We start from the raw sequence: 19,411 nt of genomic DNA, 5'->3' as shown, positions 1-19,411 counted from the left end.
CTGCGTTAGAGTAGCAAAGGCGCGATATGGAGGCCAGAAGCGAAGAGCTCAGACAGCAACAGGAGGAGGTCAACCGGAAACATCATGAAGCAGCACTTGCTCTAGAAGCGGCTACCCAACTGGCCCAAGCCAATGCTCAAGCCGCAGCACAAGCAGCGACCCAGGGAGCAAGAAATAATAATGTTGGTCGGAGGACCATTGACAGAGCCAATTCTCATGGACCTGACAGAAGCAGGAGTAACCCATCTGGTCGGGAAGATGATGGGGACCGATCCAGAAACTTTGAGGTCAGGAAGTCACCGATCGGGCAGTAAAAGGACTCCACCTAGGCAAGATCAGACCAGGACTCCTCGAGATAAGAGGACTTCACAATTCAAAGATGGGCATGGTCGTGATGAGGCTGATAGTCATCACACCGACCAGTCAAAGGAAAAGGAGGGCAACGACAAACAAGGAGGAAAAGATTGCCCGGGACGTACCGAACAGCCTCCACTGCACCCCGGCCAGCAGCATAGTAGGATAGAGCAAAGAGTCCCGCGTAGTAAGCCCTCTGAAAAATCAAAGAGTACGGTGTTCGATCGGGCAGGAGAGCATGCTTCCCGGAAGGATCTGAGGGACGTTATCACCAACAAGGGAAGGACCATCCCGGTCGAAGGGCAAAATCTGAACCGCCCTGCCTGTCAAGTAGAAATACTTGACGACAGAGCACCAGATGATAATGCCCGACCAGGCGGTCAAGACTTTGGAACTTTGACAGTTGCACCAGCCATCCAAGCCCAGCTTAATGTACTAGCAGCTGCAGTGCAAGGTTTGTCAAAACGACCTTCCGGGATAGATGCGATAGACCACCAGAGTGGCAGCCCATTTTGTGCCCGGATTAGAGTAGCCCAGCCACCGGCAAAATATAAAGCACCGGTTCTGCCAGTATATACAGAAAAGGCAGATCCCATCAGACATATTGGGAATTTTGAGGACCAAATGGAATTACTAGGAGTAAGTGACGATTATCGGTGTAGAGTTTTCCCGACTACATTATCGGATAATGCCCAGGAATTGTATTGGAAGTTTAAACCGAACTCCATTACCTCTTGGGAAGCATTCAGGAAGGAGTTTTGTAGACAATTCAACACTGCCCAGACTCCACTAGTTTATGCAAACCACTTGGCAGATATCAAACAAGGAAAAGATGAGTCTCTAAAGAATTATATACAGAGATTCATGAGAGAAGCCAATAGAGCGACTGCTGTAGGAGACGAGGGGAAGATGGTTGCCATATCCACTGGGATAGCTTATCGGAGCCCTTTATGGGATGGCATACATAGAAATTCAATTTCAACACGTCAACAATTTCTTGACCGAGCAGGCAAGTATATGAAATTGGATGATGCAATCGAAAAAGAGGAGAATGGCATAAACAATCCGGGCGGATCAACTGACTCTCCTAAGGATGGTGGAAAGAAACGTGGAAATAACGGGTCTGACCACCATGAGGAAAAGAAAGTAAAGTTGAGTTCAAATGAAAAGCCAACCAAGTATGAGCCTCAGTTCACTAACTACACCACTCTCTCGGCTAGCCGAGCGGAAATATATCTTGCTAGTCATGAAGAGGTTCCCTACAAGAAACCTCCACCCATCAGGAAAGAGATGAGGAAGAGAGACATGAATAAGTTTTGTCATTTCCATGGAGATTATGGTCATGACACGAATGAATGCAATCACCTCAAGGACGAGATAGAATTTCTTCTCCGGTCGGGCAAGTTGAGGAAGTACCAGGCAGAGACACCCAAAGGAGAAGGAGGCAGCAGCAATCCTGGTTTCAGATGACAAAGATCTCCACCCTTGTAGCCCCGGACCTGTGGACTTTACCTTAGACACTATATATGGAGGTCCACACTTGGCTGAGGAAAGCAATGAAGCAAGGGAGAGGTATGTTGAGCGGGAGTGCTAGGATCAGAAACCACTGGAGTGGCGAGCATCGAAGGATATATTATTTCTAAATACCGCTTTCATAGTGGTAGCTTGATTTCGAGTTGTTTGACTTGTTATTTAAGTTTGATTTATGAGCTGGTTATTTGCTAACCAGTCATTTTATTTTTGAACAATTTTGGTTGTTTAAGACTCGGTATTAGACATATTTTGTCCTTTTTAATTTACGAGTAATAAAAGAGACTACGCGCAGCATGGTCGATTCTTGCTACAAATATGCATGTGTGTTAGTTATTCGAGCAGTGTTCAACTGGTCGGTAAAATCGGATAGTGTTCAACTGCTCGAATATTTTCCATATATTCTACGAGTAATTAACTTCTCGAATAGATTCAGTCAAATAGCAAGTGACTAAGGATCTTTCAACCCTCGATCACCTGGGGGGCACATGGGGTATACTGGTATATAATTTAACACAGGCAATAAGAGCACGAGTTAATATATCTGTTTTTAGGCTGACTTGTAAATTTTTGAAGTCCAAAAAGGTCATTAAGCGAACTTGTTTAACAAAGCTTAAGTAACTTGGAATTTTTTAAAATTTCAAGTTAGAAGCAGATATTCGTGTGATAATAAACATTATGCTCATAAAATATTAGAGCAATAAGAGTGTGAGAAAGTATACTTAGTATGGACTTATGAAATGTCTAGAATTTCTAAGTTAGAAAACTAAGTACTCATGCGAAAATATAAGGCATACACCAGAGTGACTTTACTATTCACAAAAAGTCTAAAAAAGACTTAGAATGTTTTAAGTTAACAAAGAAAAGTAAAGTATAAATGCCAACAACTCAGCTGTAAGAGAGAAATATCAAAGCTGCTAAGCAACAATTGTCTTCACAAGAATAAAAAGCAAACTACTAGCCAGGTACAAGGTTTAGCTGATCAGGTGCAAAGTTTTCCTGGTCGGGAGAGCAGATACAACTTCCCTGGTCGGCTAAGCATGTATCACCGATCGAGTAGGAAACTCTGTTTTTTAGCATGAATAACATCGATGAGTCTCTGGAGTGAATCAAACAAACATGAGCAAATGAATGCAAAGCAAAAATATTTACTACACAGTGAAAAAAATTTCTTTAAGAAGAGAAGTCAATTTTTCCCAAGATTGATTGAGAGAAATCAATCTCTCAAAACACTTTTGGGAGATTCGAACAAGGTGCTTTGATGGTTTTTGGTAGGGAAATTTTTAGGCATAGGCTTAAATGGCTATGCCATGTGCCCAAGCAGATGCCGAGTGTGCCCAAGCAGACCCGCGCGCGCATCCGAAGGATGTGTCCGAGCAGTCGGGGGGCGGCGTCCGAGCAGCTAGAGCTGCGTGTCCGAGCAGTGAGGCTGCGTCTGACCAAGTGTGCACTGCGTCCAAGGGCTGGCGTGCTGCGTCCGACCGGGGTGGGGTACTGCATCCGAGGAGTGGCGTGCTACGTCCGATCGGTTGGCTGTGTGTCCAAGGCAGGGGCATGTCCGAGCGGCTGGAGCTGGCATCTGAGCGGTTGGAGCTGGCGTGTCCGATCGGGTTGCGCAAGTGACCGAGCGGATTGGGCATGACCGAGTGGCTTAGGCGTGCATCCAAGAAAATTGGTGGTGACCGTCCGAGCAGCTTGGGGCATACCCATTGTTCGACCGGTTAGATGAAAATGGCCGATTGGCCATACGCATATTTTCCAACAAACCATTTATCACGTATGCATTCAAGGGCCAAAAAATAATGACCAATTGGCTATAAGGTCCGAAAGGACAATAAATCTCAAGGGCATGGGGCACAAACATGCTTTCTTACTCGTGGTCGATACTACAATATGATCAAAAAATAGAATTTGAAGAAATCAAAAGACAAGTTCAATCGTGGGTTTACGTGAAAGTTACAGACCGGATGGAAGCTTTTGGATGACCTCAAAAACATTTTGCTAGAAGAAAAGTTTATTATGTGAGTATATCATATAATAAACTTTGGGGGGCAAATGTTATCCCCAAATATTGGAGTTCGATGACGTGGCAATAGAAATGACAAATGGCAAGGAATGGTTGGGTGATCTGGCTTAGGAGTGACCCGGTAAACCAATGAAGAATTTTGACTGGCCAGTCACATGTTTGTCTGCCCAGGCATGACCTTGTCCGACCGGTCGCATGTTTGTCTACCCAGGCATGACCTTGTCCGACCAGTCATGACCATGTCCGACCAACCGACCAGTCATGACCATGTCCGACCAGCCAAGTGCATGTCTGCCCAGCCAAGTGCATGTCTGCCCAGCCAAGCGCATGTCTGCCCAGCCAAGTGCATGTCTGCCCAGCCAGGTGCATGTCTGCCCAATGAAGTTTTGGCCGACCATTCTGAATGTGATATGGATCGACTAGACAGAGTAGAGCTACATGAAAAATCCCATAAACGGCTTCAACAAGAATCGGTCCTGGCTTGCGCGGGAATCTCTCAGTTTATCCCATGAATATAGTGTATTGTTATATTTTGAATATTATTGTAAATTAAATATAATGAGAATAACAAAATATCGCGATTATGGGGATATCATCTGTACGATCCTGAGCCTATAAATACAAGGCTTATGGCATCATAAAGGGGACTTTTGGACTTTTTTATTCGAATTCTAATTTTCTAGAGAGAGAGTACTTGTATTTGAGAGAATTCTTGTATTCTTGTAATCTGCACTGAAGAAACTCAGTTGACTCAGGTTCATCTAATCTTTAGTGTAGATCTATAATCACAACTCTAAGTGGATTAGGCTATTACCAACACATTGGGGCTGAACCACTATAAAAATCGTCTGTGTCGTTTATTTCTCTTGAAGGTTTTTGTCGTTTTTGACGTCTACACGTCGTTGGCCAAAAACGCAGTCAACAGAGAGACAGTCCCACGGACATGGAATGTTGTGCCCCTAAAGAAATATTATCAATAGTCATGCTTTTGTAAGGCTTAATTATAAAAGCCACCCTGTTTTATCAAAAAATGAGAAGTATATTTCTTGTATCGTATGTTTCCGTGTGCATGCAGGCTTAAAAGAGCTTGTTCAAAGTAACCGAGAAAGATCTCTTTCTGCTTACTTGGGGGCATATATCCTAGACACAACCAGGTCCTTAAACTTAGAAGTTAGTTAAATTGATTAACCAGTGTTTTTCCTAAAAAGCACGAGGTGTCGATAAAACTAACGCGAACTAAGTTTTTAAATTGATATCCTGGACACAACCAGGTCCTAAAACTTAGAAGTTAGTTAAATTGATTAACTAGTGTTTTTCTTAAAAAGCACGAGGTGTCGATAAAACTAACGTGAACTAAGTTTTTAAATTGATATCCTGGACACAACCAGGTCCTAAAACTTATAAGTTAGTTAAATAAATTAACCAGTGTTTTTCTTAAAAAGCACGAGGTGTCGATAAAACTAACGCAAACTAAGTTTTTAAATTAATAGCCTGGACACATCCAGGTCCTAAAACTTAGAAGTTGGTTAAAAATTGACTAGCAATACTTTGCAATCTCAAAGAAAAATGTTCAATAAACTAACACGAACTAAGTTTTTCCCAAACACAAAAAAATATAACAATAATAATAAATAAAGTAGATTGAAATAAAATTCAGGGTAACTGAAATTAATTGTCTCGAGAAGGAAAAACCTTGTGGTAGATAATTACAGGTAAATAAAAACGAAAAATCCAAAAATTCTAGGCCTCCTCAGGTCGTTCCGATGAGGTCACCCCCTCGGTTTCTTGCTCGCCGGCAGCGAAAGTCTCACCAGTCTCAGAAGGCAACTCCTGTTGAAGACGGGCCTTGAACTTCCCAAGGAATGGCTCCCACACCTCGGGCGCCAGAAAAGAGAAGTCGCCATCTTGGTTGAAGGCCCAGCAATGGTAGAGCATGGCCTCCATAGAGGAGCTGGAGGACGCCCTCTCTGCCATGGTGGCGGCCTCGGCCTCCAACTACTTAGCCTTGGCCTCCTCGATCTTGACCTTCACAGCGGCCAAGGCGGCCTGTGCAGCCTTCTCATTTTCTTTGGCAGCCGTCAAGGTAACCTTGGCACTTTGCTCCTGCTGTTGAGCAGATCCAAGAGCGGCCTGAGCAGTCTGAAGCTCGCCTCTGAGCTCGTCAGTCCTGGCCCTGGTCCGAGCTATGCTGCGGTGTAGAGCCAAAGCTGCCTACAAATACAAAGTGTAAGACACATGCTCGGACGAAAGCAAAGAAATTTAACTAAGTAAACTTACCGTGAAGTTCATCCCTAGTGCGGACTCTATGACATTCTCAGGGCTCCTCACCTCGATCTCCCTCAAGTCCCTCGGGTTGGCCTTGTAATAATGCTCCACTGTATAGCTCGCGGTCTCATAGACCGTCCCTCGAAAGGTCTCCAGGATTTTCTCCAGGTCCTGGGCATTAACCGGGCTACACACGATGGGAGCAGGGATTGGCGGAGTTCCATCTAGCGCCTCCTGTTCCCAAGTAGGCGCCGGAGGTCGCGGGGGAGGTGCAGGCATATTCTCTGTGGCTGCAGGGATCTGACTCCTTCCCTTGGTGGGGGACTTGGAGGTTGTCCCGGAAGCAGGAGTCTTCTTGGCCAACTGGGATCTCTTGACCAATGGCCCGGACGGTCTGGAAGGAGGGTTCCCCCCTGGAAGATGGATCACAGGGCGTTGTCTCCGGCTTGTGCCATCTTCTCGCCTGAAACAAAAAGAAAGGAACGTTAGTAGACATGTAAAGTTGTTTTATTACAAGAGAAATATAGAGGTGTATTGAAAAGGTCCTACCCTCCGATCTAGAGGAGGAATCTATTTCCACGACCTCCGGCCTCGGAACTTCTATAGAGGAGTCTAAGTTTATTACTTCACGGATCAAAGAGGGCTCTGGGTCCTGATCTGCCTCAGGACTGGACTCCTCTACATATTTTCTAAGCCATGGAGCTACTACGCCCTCCAGAAGGGAGGGCCACGACCTAAGGTTGGTCTCATACTCCTCAAAGAAGGCCGACCTAAAGGACAAGGTTTTGTCTACTACTACGGTGCCCCTAGGACGGCCTATATCATGGCGTAACACTAATTGGTCCACACACTGGAGTAGGGTTATGTTAAGGTCTAGGTTGTCTCGATGACGATGTACGAGCTGGTGTAGGTTAAACCTGACAAGCCTAAGGTCTGTGGTAGCCCTATCTCGGTCCCTAAACAAGAATGGGTTACCTTGGCTGGAGGGGCCTGCTGCTGCCCCCGACTGAGCTCGATCCACGTCGAGGCCCCGAGCAGCCTCGAGAGCTCGCCTTCGTCGCACGAGCGGCACCTCATCTTCTTTGTCCTGCTCGTCGCCGTCATCGTCTCCGGCATCCCCCTCGAGGATAGGCACCAGCTCGCGAGCTACTGGGTGGTTAGCCCGCGTCCTCCTCAAGGCCAGAGTCTGGCCCACAGAGATTAACTTACACACCAGCATCGTCTCATCAGACACGAGCTGGCGGTAGTCTTTCTCACTAGGCGGGAGCCCCGCCAAAGTATCGTATTGACCCCCAAGGGTCACTGATTTGGCCATCCTCGCAAAAATGGCTGCACGATGATGCTCAAGTCAGTACACGTGAAAAGGAATAAAGTAATATGGTGATTTCACGAGCTGAGAATAGAGAGAACTTACGAGGATGGTTGAAATAATGATGTTCGTAGTTGCGAAATCCATTCAACATAAAGAACTGGTCTTTGAATTCGTTGGGATGGCTGGGCAGTTCGATGACTGGAGGAGAATTCGGGAAGCGGGTCAGGTAGTAGGACCCGTCGCCTCGTCCCCATTGATTCGGGCTAGCCTTGAGGCAGAAGAAATAAAGGATGTCCGCCGGGGTGGGGACCTCCCACATCTGTTGCAGGAAAAGATACCTCAGCCCAGCCAGCAGACGGTACGAGTTCGGGGGGAGTTGAAATGGCGCTAGCTTCACATAGTTGAGGAAGTCGGCAAAGTATTGATCAAGGGGGAGGAAGGCCCCGGCTCTCAGGTGCTCGTCGCTCCAGGCCGTAAATTCCTCCTCAAGTGGCATGCAGCTCCTCTCCCCCTCATAGGGAGGTCGGGAAATAAGAGCGCCAGTCCCAATCTCGATGTTATGGGATAGCATAATCTTATTGACCCTCCCTTGGGTCGTGATCTTCGAGGCTATCCTCTCCGCCTCAAAGAAAGCGTCAGGTCCCACCTCGACCTCCTTCTCCACCGTGGGACCAAATTGGGGGATGGGAGACTCGACATCAATCTACTTCCCTTTGTTGGACTGCTAGGATGACGAGCCGGCCATGCTTTTCTTGGACACGTTCTTTCTGGGTCCCATCTAATCGCCTAGCGAACAAGAATGAGGAAAAGCCTAATAGGCGACCTAAAAAGTAAGAAAGGAAAAACAGCGCGAGAAAAAGTGATTTTCATACACGGGCTAAGGTAATCTCACCCCACGGTGTGTGAAGCCACGCGTTGCCACAGTCACGCGCCCACGTTTCCAACGGATCCCTGATCTCCAGAGATCTTTGTGTCAGGAGGGGTAGATTATTGCTTCCTTGGAAGGGAAGTTTTGGGAGCAAAACCACCTAGGAAGTGTGACCCCTAAGCTACCCGGTTTTGCACCTTAAAAACCTCTCACCTTCTATATTCCAAATAGGCATTTCCTAAATTTACCCAGAAAATTACCCAGAAGTTACCTAGTTATGAACATCATATTCCTAGGCATGTTTCTAAGTGTAATCAATATGCCTAGAATTGGAACCTATGCGCCAAAGCCCAGCCAAAAACAACCTATTGTTTACGACTGAGAAATAAATTTTCCTATCAAAGAAACAGGAAAACCGAAACATACAAATGGACAGGGAACTTACAGTGTATTTTCCGAGTGAAAGTTGCAGAGAGCGTAGGAGTAGGAGTCCTAGTGAAATCCTTAAATCTGGACTTCTAAGAGACTCTTGTGGCGAGAACATGGGAATTTCTAGGATTATGACCGGAAGAAGAAGAACTTCTGAAACTCAAAAGAGAGAAGATAAAAAAAAAAATTCAAATGAAGAGTGACTAGTACTGAAGATTGCCCACCTTATATATACGTAAGAGGCATAAGGAAATGAGGACCGTCCGATCAAATTAATGCGAAATACGAGGGTCATAACTCGAGAGGCAAAACGACGGCAGAAAGGTGGCTAGGAAATTTAATGCAATTCTCGGAATTCGAACAGTCACCAACCACGACGCTCCACATGTCTTGTACCCGTGTAGTGGGCAGGACATGAAGAGTCGAAAGGGAAGTTTAAAAGCCCCCGCTGTGAAGATCACAGATGACGTCATAGATCATGAGCAGGGGCTTGGGAGGCACATGTACGCCCTAAATATCCGCACACACTTTGGCGAGCTAAAGAAGGGCCTAACTCGATCTGCCACGTGTCAACCGTCCATCCAGAGTTGTTTGTCACCGTCCCCTAAGTAACCAACCCGAGCTGGTTATTCATTTAGTTGCTCCTTGGAGTCATTGTGTCGGCATGATAAGAGCCACGAGCTAGCACCAGATTAAGCTCGTAGTGCATCAGAGGCCTGACACCCCCAAATCCTTGTAAAGTCAACCACGCAATATAAACGTGTGTATATCAAACATCACGTGTCTGTTCTATTCCTGAATTCTCGGATACGCAGTATAAACGTGCGTGTTCAGGCATCCCACGCCTGATTTGGGAAATGCGGCCCATTACCCATCTTTACCTATTGATTAGACCACACTTCACTATAAGGTTTAGGAATTAATCATCGATGTCACATAAATGACATGATGGATGAAAAGGTCACGGGATGACCCCAATATCTACTCAGATATCAATCTCCTATAAATACTGAAACCCTAGATAGTGCAAAGGGTTGGCTTCTTCTTGTAAAAAAACAAACATTTTGTAAGAAATACTGAGGAGATATCAATAATATCGACTAGTGGACTAGGGGGATTTTAACCTCTGAACCACCTAAAAAGGAGTGACTATTAATTCCTTGCAATTAATTTCCACATCCTAGATTACTATCATTTTCATATTATGGTTTATCAATCAGCACTAATCCAACCTACTTATTCGTATAATTATCTGTTGGGGAAAAACTGCGTCGACACAATTTTTGACTCTTAAGCCAATACCATATGACCAGTGCTCAGTACTGCTGCCGAACTTGACTAATAAGTCACAGCTTCACAGTTAATACCGACACCATTGTCGGTTCTGACTAATAAGTCAATGCCATTCACAAGTAAACAAGATTTTCTAAGCATATGATATCCAATCAATGTCCACATTTAAACACTTAACATGCCTCATTAATAACCATGCATGTCACATATGGGGTGGTTTTCTTACCTCTAGTTCGAGCGAGAAACAAATTAAAAGAGCGACCTTTCAGAACGATTGAACCTTTGATTCCTTATCGGTCACCTAGTCATAACCAAATATAACTTCCATCAATGAAAATGATCAATGAAAGGTTATCACTCCCGGGACCTGGAATCATACCCAAACGGTGAGTAGATTCGATCCTGAGCCTTAGGAATTGAAACCTTGAGCCAAAAACCCTCAAAAGTGCCCAAGATAGAAATCTGGAAAAGCAGGGTAGCGCTACAGCACTGCCCCCCTAGCGCCCCAGAGCTACAAGCAGGGTTAAAGGCCCCTGGCTAGTGCTGTAGCACCCTCTTTTGGGCGCTGTAGTGCTAGGACCAGGCAGAACTGCCCTGGTTTTTCCCTCCTTCGACTCTTCCATTTCCAACCTGAAAAACATACTCCCAAACCTCATTCAAACTCCCAAACGAACCCAAATATCTACTCTACATGTCCTAGGCATCATAACCCAAGCAACCCTTGCCAAAACTCCCATCAATTCTCATCATCAACCTTAAAAATCCAGCTGAAAACCAAAATGAAAACAGGGCAAAAACTAGAGTTTTAATTGCTAGAAACTTACCTCAAGCTCAGTATAAAACCCTCTTCAATGGTGGAACACAACCCTAAGCCCTCAAGACTCACTTCTCTAGCTTGAATCCTCAAAAGAAGCTCCAAAATTTCAAAGGAAAAGGAAGGAGAAAATTGGTCGGGAGAAGATGAAGATGGTGCTCTATTTTTGTTTAAGCTTCTACAGATTTCTTTGGTTTATATATATCCTTAGGTGAAAACACTATATTGCCCCTAAGCTTAATTAAAACCCTAAACAACCTTTAAGGGCAAAATCATCATTTCCCGCCTATCTCGTTAATTATAATTAACGCTCTCCAATTCCCGTTATTCCCAATATTCTCAAATACCAATAAACCATATCTCATTACCCTTTAATTCCCGGTAATGGTCTAATCATCAAATCACCCCGAGACTCACCCCGAGCCCCGAAACCAACCCCGTTATGACCAAACCGATGTCTTGCATTCTAAGATCGTCTCATGCCGAATGGCTCAAACAAATCCACATTATAATGTGGCTTCATCAATAATCACCAACATGCATGCAAATATACAATTATGCCCTCAACGGGCCAAATTAGCAAAATGCCCCTATCATGAAATGTGGACCCACATGCATGCATTTAACTTCATATAATAATATAATTCACATAAACATGCATATAATCATTTAATGGCATAATAAAACAATTATGGCCCTCCCGGCCTACTAATCCAACCATTAAACCTCATTAGGGATTTTGGGGCATTACAGTAAGAAAAGGAAAATTTGGGATCAACTGTGATCTTTCTTCCATAAATAAGTGTGAAACCAGAGTACAGACCACAAGCCAATTTCGGTGTTGTTATGCTGCCAAATTCAAATTATAAATGAGACTCACAAGAAAACTTTTTGAACTTTGGTTTGTTAGGAAACTTATACATGATCTTTATTTATTTTCATGTAAATCTAATATTAAACAAATTAATATGATATAACCTAGAATATGTTTCTAAAATTGAGTTCAAAGAGAAACAATGATAAGAATATTTACAGTATATGTATCCTTTCTGTCGCAGAGTATTACCAAGAAACTGAACCGATCTTTTATAATCTTCACAATCTTCCAAAGTATCCTTAGAATCACCTAGACTAGAGTGGGCAATTCTCAACACATGAGATAGATATAGAGAGAAGAAGAGAAAATAACAAAGAGGCTTAGAAAAGGACTTGTGTTTAGAGAGAATCCAAAAACTATCAGAAAATATGACTTGTGACTTCTGAACTTATCAGAACTTATGAACTTGTGTTTTGACTTCTCCCTAAGCACTCATTTTATAGACTCAATTAGGTCATTTAATTTAATTAAAAAATCAATAAAATAATAGTCAATTAACTGCCCTAGGTCAAAATTATCATGGGCTTTAGGCCCGTGAAATTTCCCATTTGATTATAAGCCCAATGGACTTAAAATCAAGACCTGTATTATTTTCTATTGATTTAATTAATTAAATAATTATTTAAATCCTTTATCAAATTAATTATTTATAATTTGAACCTTGATTTAAACTTATTTATTAATTTAGATACCAATTTATTTTAATTAATAAATTTGCCCTAATTTCTCTTTTCTTCTCAAAATTACATAACTCTGTGAAACTATCCAAAATTGACCTCGTCAACTTTGATAATTCTAATTGATAATTAAATTAATTAATTGAGACTATCTAGATGATTTTATCAAAGGTACAATGGAGACCATGGGCTTATGAAATCAAGCTCCAATAAGTTATCATAAATCTAATGAATAAATTTACTAACTTATTAATTCATCGTGACTCCACTAAAGACTCGGAATTGCACTCTTGAATTCATAGAACGCTATATAACAAATATAGATACACAATTAATTATCCATTTTTACAACCATAATTGTCACTCAATCCTCTATAGATGGTCTACAATGAGATGGTACTAAAATATTGATTTACCCCTCAGTGTATTTTATCCTTAAAACACTTAGTTTCTTGTAAATGATATTTCAGTAAACTAATTTAATTACTGAAATGAGATCTCTATCATTTAACTCCTTGAACCAAACTAAAAGGAAACCATTGTTTCACTTCTTCATCAGAAGCTACAGATGTTCATATCTATGATTAACACTCCCACTCAATTATACTACCGAGTTCCCAAGATGTAAGTATGGGCTAGTCCGTAGGGTAAGCTAGTAACAAACAAGTGAAAGAACTCAAATAATACAATCAGTTAGAATACTAACCACTCAGAATTGAGATTAAATTGACCTATGGTCAACTATATGATATGACTAGAATAGATAATAACGGTATTGTTGACTGTGTTTTTAGCCAACGACGTGAGAACGTCAAAAACGATAAACCTTCGAGAGAATTTAAACGACATAGACAGTTTAATCAAGAAACGTAAATAATACACAAGATTTTATAGTGGTTCAGCCCCAATCAGTCGGTAATAGCCTAATCCACTTAGAGATTTTATTCTTTTATCTACACTCAAGATCAAATGAACCTTAGTCAACTGAGTTTCTTCAGTGTAAATTTTCAGAAATACAAAAAGGGTTCTCTCTCAAGGAAAACACTCTTTCTCTCTCTAGAAACTCAGACCAAATTTCCAAATGCCAAAAAGTCCTTTTTTGATCCCATTAACCCTCTATTTATAGGCTTGGGATCAGCAACTGATATCCCCTTAGGATCGGGATATTTTATTACTCATATTATATTTAAATTACACAAAATATTTGAAATACAACATAATCCTCAATTTGAGCGAAAAATGAGAGATTCCCGCGCGTGCCCAGACCGATTCTTGTTGAAGCCGTTTCTGGGAATTTGACGTAGTCTGGTCCATTTGTTTGATGAATATCTTCTTCTGGTCGAATACATGCATGCTGGACACACACAAATTTTGGTCGGACATATGCATGCTGGACACATGCATATGGACCATACCCCTTGGACTGCTCCTCGGACCAAAGTCCGACCATGCTCATTGACTCTCCTCGGACCAAGGTCCGAGCCACACATCCTTTGGCTCTCCTCTTGGACCAAGGTAGTGTCTTTGTAAATGGATCTGCAAGATTGTCTTTAGTTCCAATCTTCATAACCTTCACATCTCTCCTGGCCACATATTCTCGAATAATGTGATACTTCATTTCTATATGCTTACTCCTCTTGTGACTACGAGGTTCTTTCGAGTTGACTATCGCTCTTGTATTGTCACAAAACAACACAAGCAGTTTATCCATTTCTGGAATAACACCAAGATCTGAATAAAACTTCTTTAGCCAGACTATTTCCTTAGTTGCTTCTGACGCGGCTATGTACTCAGCCTCCATGGTGGAATATGAGATTACAGAATGCTTTACGCTTCTCCATATCACAGCTCCACCCCCCAAGAGTAAACACCATTCCAGAAGTAGACTTCCTATTATTGACATCAGTCTGAATATCTGAATCGGTGTAGCCTAAAGGGCTCATATTACCACCCTTGTATACTAACATATAATCCCTAGTCCGCCTTAAATACTTCAGGATATGCTTAACTGCAACATGGCATACATCTGACTTCCAACTGTAGATGTGTAAGGAACTTTTTTCATTGCATCTTCCTATTCAGGGGTCTGGGGAGACTACTTCTTTGAAAGATGAATTCCATGGTGGGATGGTAGACGCTCTTTCTTGAAATTTTTCATTGAGAAATGTTCATGCACTTTATCTATGTAAGATGCTTGAGATAGAGCCAAAATTTTGTTCTTTCCATTCCTGATGATCTGGATACCTAGAACATAACTTGCTTCACCCAAATCCTTCATCTGGAATTGAGTGCTCAGCCAATTCTTCACATCTGATAATTTCTTAACATTGTTTCCAATGAGTAAGATATCATCTACATAAAGAACCAGGAATACCACTATTTGATTTGCCTTCAATTGGTAAACACAGGGCTCATCAATATTTTGTTCAAAGCCATTGGTTTTGATTATTTCATCAAACCTATGATTCCAGGAACGAGAAGCTTGCTTAAAACCACAAATGGACCTATTCAACTTGCAAACTTTTCCTTCTTGTCCAACTACTTTAAATCCTTCTGGCTGATCCATATAAATGACTTCGTCAAGCTTTCCATTAAGAAAAGTTGTCTTGACGTCCATTTGCCAGATCTCATAGTCGAGAGCGGCTGCTATGGATTTGAGCCTGGCTACCGAACTAAAAGTTTCCTCATAGTCCACTCCTTCTCTTTGGGTGTAACCCTTTGTCACTAATCGAGATTTATAAGTCTTGATATTTCCATCAACACCTCGTTTCTTCTTGTAGATACACTTGCACCCGATGGCCCTAAAGTCACTAGGTGCTTCCACAAGATCCCAGATGGAATTTGAGTACATGGGCTCCATTTCCTGTTTCATGACTTCGAGCCATAGTTCCTTTTCAGGGCTAGCCATTGCCTGTTTGAAAGACAATGGATCATCATCACTAGTGTCACCAACAACCATTATTGGTTTCACCATCCAAACCATAGCAAACTGGGTTCCTAGAAACCATCCCACTACGACGAGGCTCCGTGACTGTTTGCTCAGGAATGGTGGTACTTTCTTCATTTAAATCGACTTGCGTCAGTTGAACATGAAGAGTGGGAATTTCATATTCAACTGGCGTTGATGACGATGGAACATTGGTTGGAGTCAATTCTTTAACCATCTCCTCTAAAACTACTTTGTTGTGAGGTTTGAAGTTTTGGACATAGTCATTTTTCATAAAAGTAGCATTCGTAGAAGTAAACACTTTCTTTTCTGAAGTAAACCTTTAGGATAGCCAACAAACATGCAAACTTCAGTTCGCGGTTCTAGCTTTCCCTCCTTTTTCCTCAGGACGTGAGCGAGACACCCCCAGATTCTATAATTGCGTAAACTAGGTTCACGACCATTCCAGCGTTCTAAAGGTGTTTTGGGGAGTGATTTACACGGCACAACATTGAGAATTTCGTTCACGGTTTCAGTTGCATGTCCCCATAACGAAGTTGGTAGAGTTGAGTAACTAAGCATGCATCTAACCATTTCTAATAAAGTTCTGTTTTGACATTCCGCTAACCATTTTGTTGTGGAGTACCTAGGGCAGTAAGTTGTGATAAATCCCAAGTTCAGTTAAATGATCTTGGAACTGCATATCCAAATATTCTCCACCCTATCAGATTGCAAGATCTTTAACATTTTACCTAATTGGTTCTAAGCCATTGCTAGGAATTCCTAAAACTTTGAAAATGTTTATGATTTCCTATGCATTAGGTAAAGACATGAGTATCTAGAGTAATTGTCAATGAAAGTGACGAAATACTCAAAACCACCCCTGGCTTGTACATTCAAAGGTCCACAAACATCTGAATGCACAAGTTCAAGTGGTTCTTTGGCTGTATAACCCTTTGCAGAGAATGGATGCTTGGTCAGTTTTCCTTCTAGCAAGATTCACAGACAGGTAATTCACCTAAGGTGAGTTCCCTCAAAGGTCCTCCTTTGTAAGTCTTTGAATCCTATCATAGCAAATGTGACCTAGTCTCAAGTGTCATAAATACGTCATATTATCGTTATCGGTCTTTTGACGTTTATTGGTCCTAGGTTTAGCTACTTTGAATAAATCATTTTTAAGAGCGAGGGGTTCGTTAGGTCACAGAATATAAAGCCTATTTTCCAAACATGCAATACACAATTGTAATCTATTGAAAGAAATAGATATATTATAACTTTTGAAATTCATAACAAATCGTTCTAATTGCAACATGGAAACTGAAATTAAATTTCTACTAAAATCCAGAATAAAAAATACTTCATTTAAAATTAAAAATTTATTTCCGAACTTCAAACGAGCTCTTCCTCTAGCTTGGACCGCAACGAACGCTCCGTTCCCAACTCTAAGCTTTGAGTCACCTTTGTCCACTACCTCCCACGATTCAAGCTAACATCGAGTTGGAGCTGGTGGTCTCCTCGCCCGACCTACATTTGAAGGGGAAAGGAGTTATGCCCCTTTCCAAGATGATTATGTGGCCTGGAGCGATGAGCATCTGAAGGTTGGGGCCTTCCTTCCCCTGGACCAGTATTTCGTACATTTCTTAAACTACGTAAAACTGGCTCCTTTCTTGCTCCCCCAAATTCATATAGACTTTTGGCAGGGCTGAAATATCTGTTCTTGAGGCACAAGTGGGAGGTCCCTTCATCAGTGGATATTTTATTCTTTTTCTGTCTCAAAGCAAGCCCCGACCAGAGAGGATGCGGTGACGGGTTTTACTACTTTACGCAGTTTCCAAGCTCTGCCTCCGTCATTCAGCTTCCCAGCTGTATAGAGTTGCAAAGATGGTTGGTAGATCTAGAATCAATAATCCAAACAGATTTATCATTCTCTAAACACACATGTTTCTAAGATAAATGAACTATAATCATTACCTTTGTTTTTCGCTACTAGAAACTTAGGGCAATCTCGTTTCCAATGCCCCTTCTCTTTGCAGTGAAAGCACTTACCTTTACCTTTCTTGTTCTTCCCTTTAGGCGTCTGTGCACTTGGTTGTGCACTCATCTTTGCATGCTTGGGGTTGTTGGTTTGTCCACCTTTCCTCTTGTTTCCAGCTTTCAAAGATGAAGCTTGGTTAGCTTCAACCTTAGCTAGATCAGTAACAGTAGTAGTAGTCTTATTTTCTCCTCCTTTACTAGGTCCACCCATGATAGGCTCAAAAATCCGAAGCTCATTCATGAGTTGTGTCAGACCATAGTTGTGTTGATCACGAACGTGTAGACACGATGCCATTCTATCATTTACGGTGTCATCACGTATGTGCTGAGATGGTGCTATCCAAGCATTTACGGTGCCATCATGAATGTGCGGACACGGTGCTCGTTTTGGGGATTCCTCAATCATGACGAACTCGGAGTTGTCACCAATCAACTCTATGTTGATATTCTGCTTCCAATTAAGGAATTTTTCTCCAGTGAGTTTCTCCATCGAAAGTTGAGAAAGGATGGGAGTAGACACAGACACTACATAACTTAAAACTACAAATTATCAATAAAATAGAAATCAATCACGTTTGCTCAATAAAACTTCTATTCACACAAATTTCAAGAAATAGCACAACATATACCATAAATATGTAAGATATGAGAAAAAATACCAAAAACAATCATATCTCTATTATTTTAGGTTTTTAACTAATCTATGATATCCTTGTCCCGGTTGGCGAGAGTTAAAAATACCACTAGTTAAATGGAGTTGTAAACTCATTTAATAATGGACACCACTATTAACAACCTACTATTCGATCAAAATGAGAAAACAAAATCTCTTATTTTATGAGCTAGACCCACGGTTTCGATAATCATAGATTTGGTCCTAGTAGTCACCGTTGGGGTGAGTCTAGTAGAATTTGACCTATAATTATCTGTCTTTCGAAATCTAACCTTGTCAAAATAACTAATGAACACCTTCCGTAGTGGGATGAATCAAAGCGCCTCAAGGCCTCATTAAGCTATTGACTATGTTAAACCAACGATGGAGATCGAATATAAATCTTAAAATAAGCTCATTATTAAAATTAAAAAATAGTATTTTTATTAATTATGTTTAGAAAATTAATAATTATGGTTCTTCAAAAAAATTTAAGAATAGAATTTTTAAAACAAAAGTCCTATATATTTTCTATTAATTCTAGTTTCACATTGAAACAAATTCACTTAATTTAGAATTAATTTCTTGCTAATCAATATTTAGGTTTAACTAATATAATGAACATATACAATTAAGTCCAACTTAAGTAAATGGGCCTTAACAATTGGGCTTGTATAGAGGAGGGTTGGGTCCAGTATGTCGTTCCCACTACAAAGGCCCCCAATTTTTCATACAAGGTCCAAAACTATAGTCATGCCAAGCAAATGGGCCTTCACAAGTAGATTCACCCACAAGAGAGGAATTTAAACTTTATATTTTCTAATGGGCCCAAATAAAACCTATCATTTTATGAATATTTTATTTGGCAAAATCCATATATCTAACAAACATGTGGGCCATTATATGCATCTAAGCCCAATTGCAAAAATACCACATATAGTACAAACAGACATGTTATAATTGGATGGGCCTAATCATGTTACTATATGAGCAATTCTATGAATTTATGCAAAAATACCACAATTTATTTCATTTGCAAAAATACCACAATTAATTTTCTAGAATTTATCAAAAAATTCGAATTAATTAAATTTTTACAAAAACAAGTAAATTTAAATGAAATTTATCAATAATTAACAATAGTTAATTTAAATTTCATTAATCAACAATCAACTTGTTTTAGGTTAATTTGAAAATATATATATACATATATTAATTTAATTTAAATAGGATTTATCAATAATTAACCAAAGTTAATTTAAATCTCATTTATTAAAAAAATATTTTATTAATTGGTTGAAAAAAATGATATTTTTGAAAATTTAACCAATTTTAAATTTTAAAATCAATATAT

The sequence above is a fragment of the Humulus lupulus genome, chromosome 5 (assembly GCF_963169125.1).
Source record: "Humulus lupulus chromosome 5, drHumLupu1.1, whole genome shotgun sequence".
Classification (NCBI taxonomy): domain Eukaryota; kingdom Viridiplantae; phylum Streptophyta; class Magnoliopsida; order Rosales; family Cannabaceae; genus Humulus; species Humulus lupulus.
The sequence above is the reverse complement of the archived record's forward strand: the minus strand, read 5'-3'. Positions refer to the sequence as shown.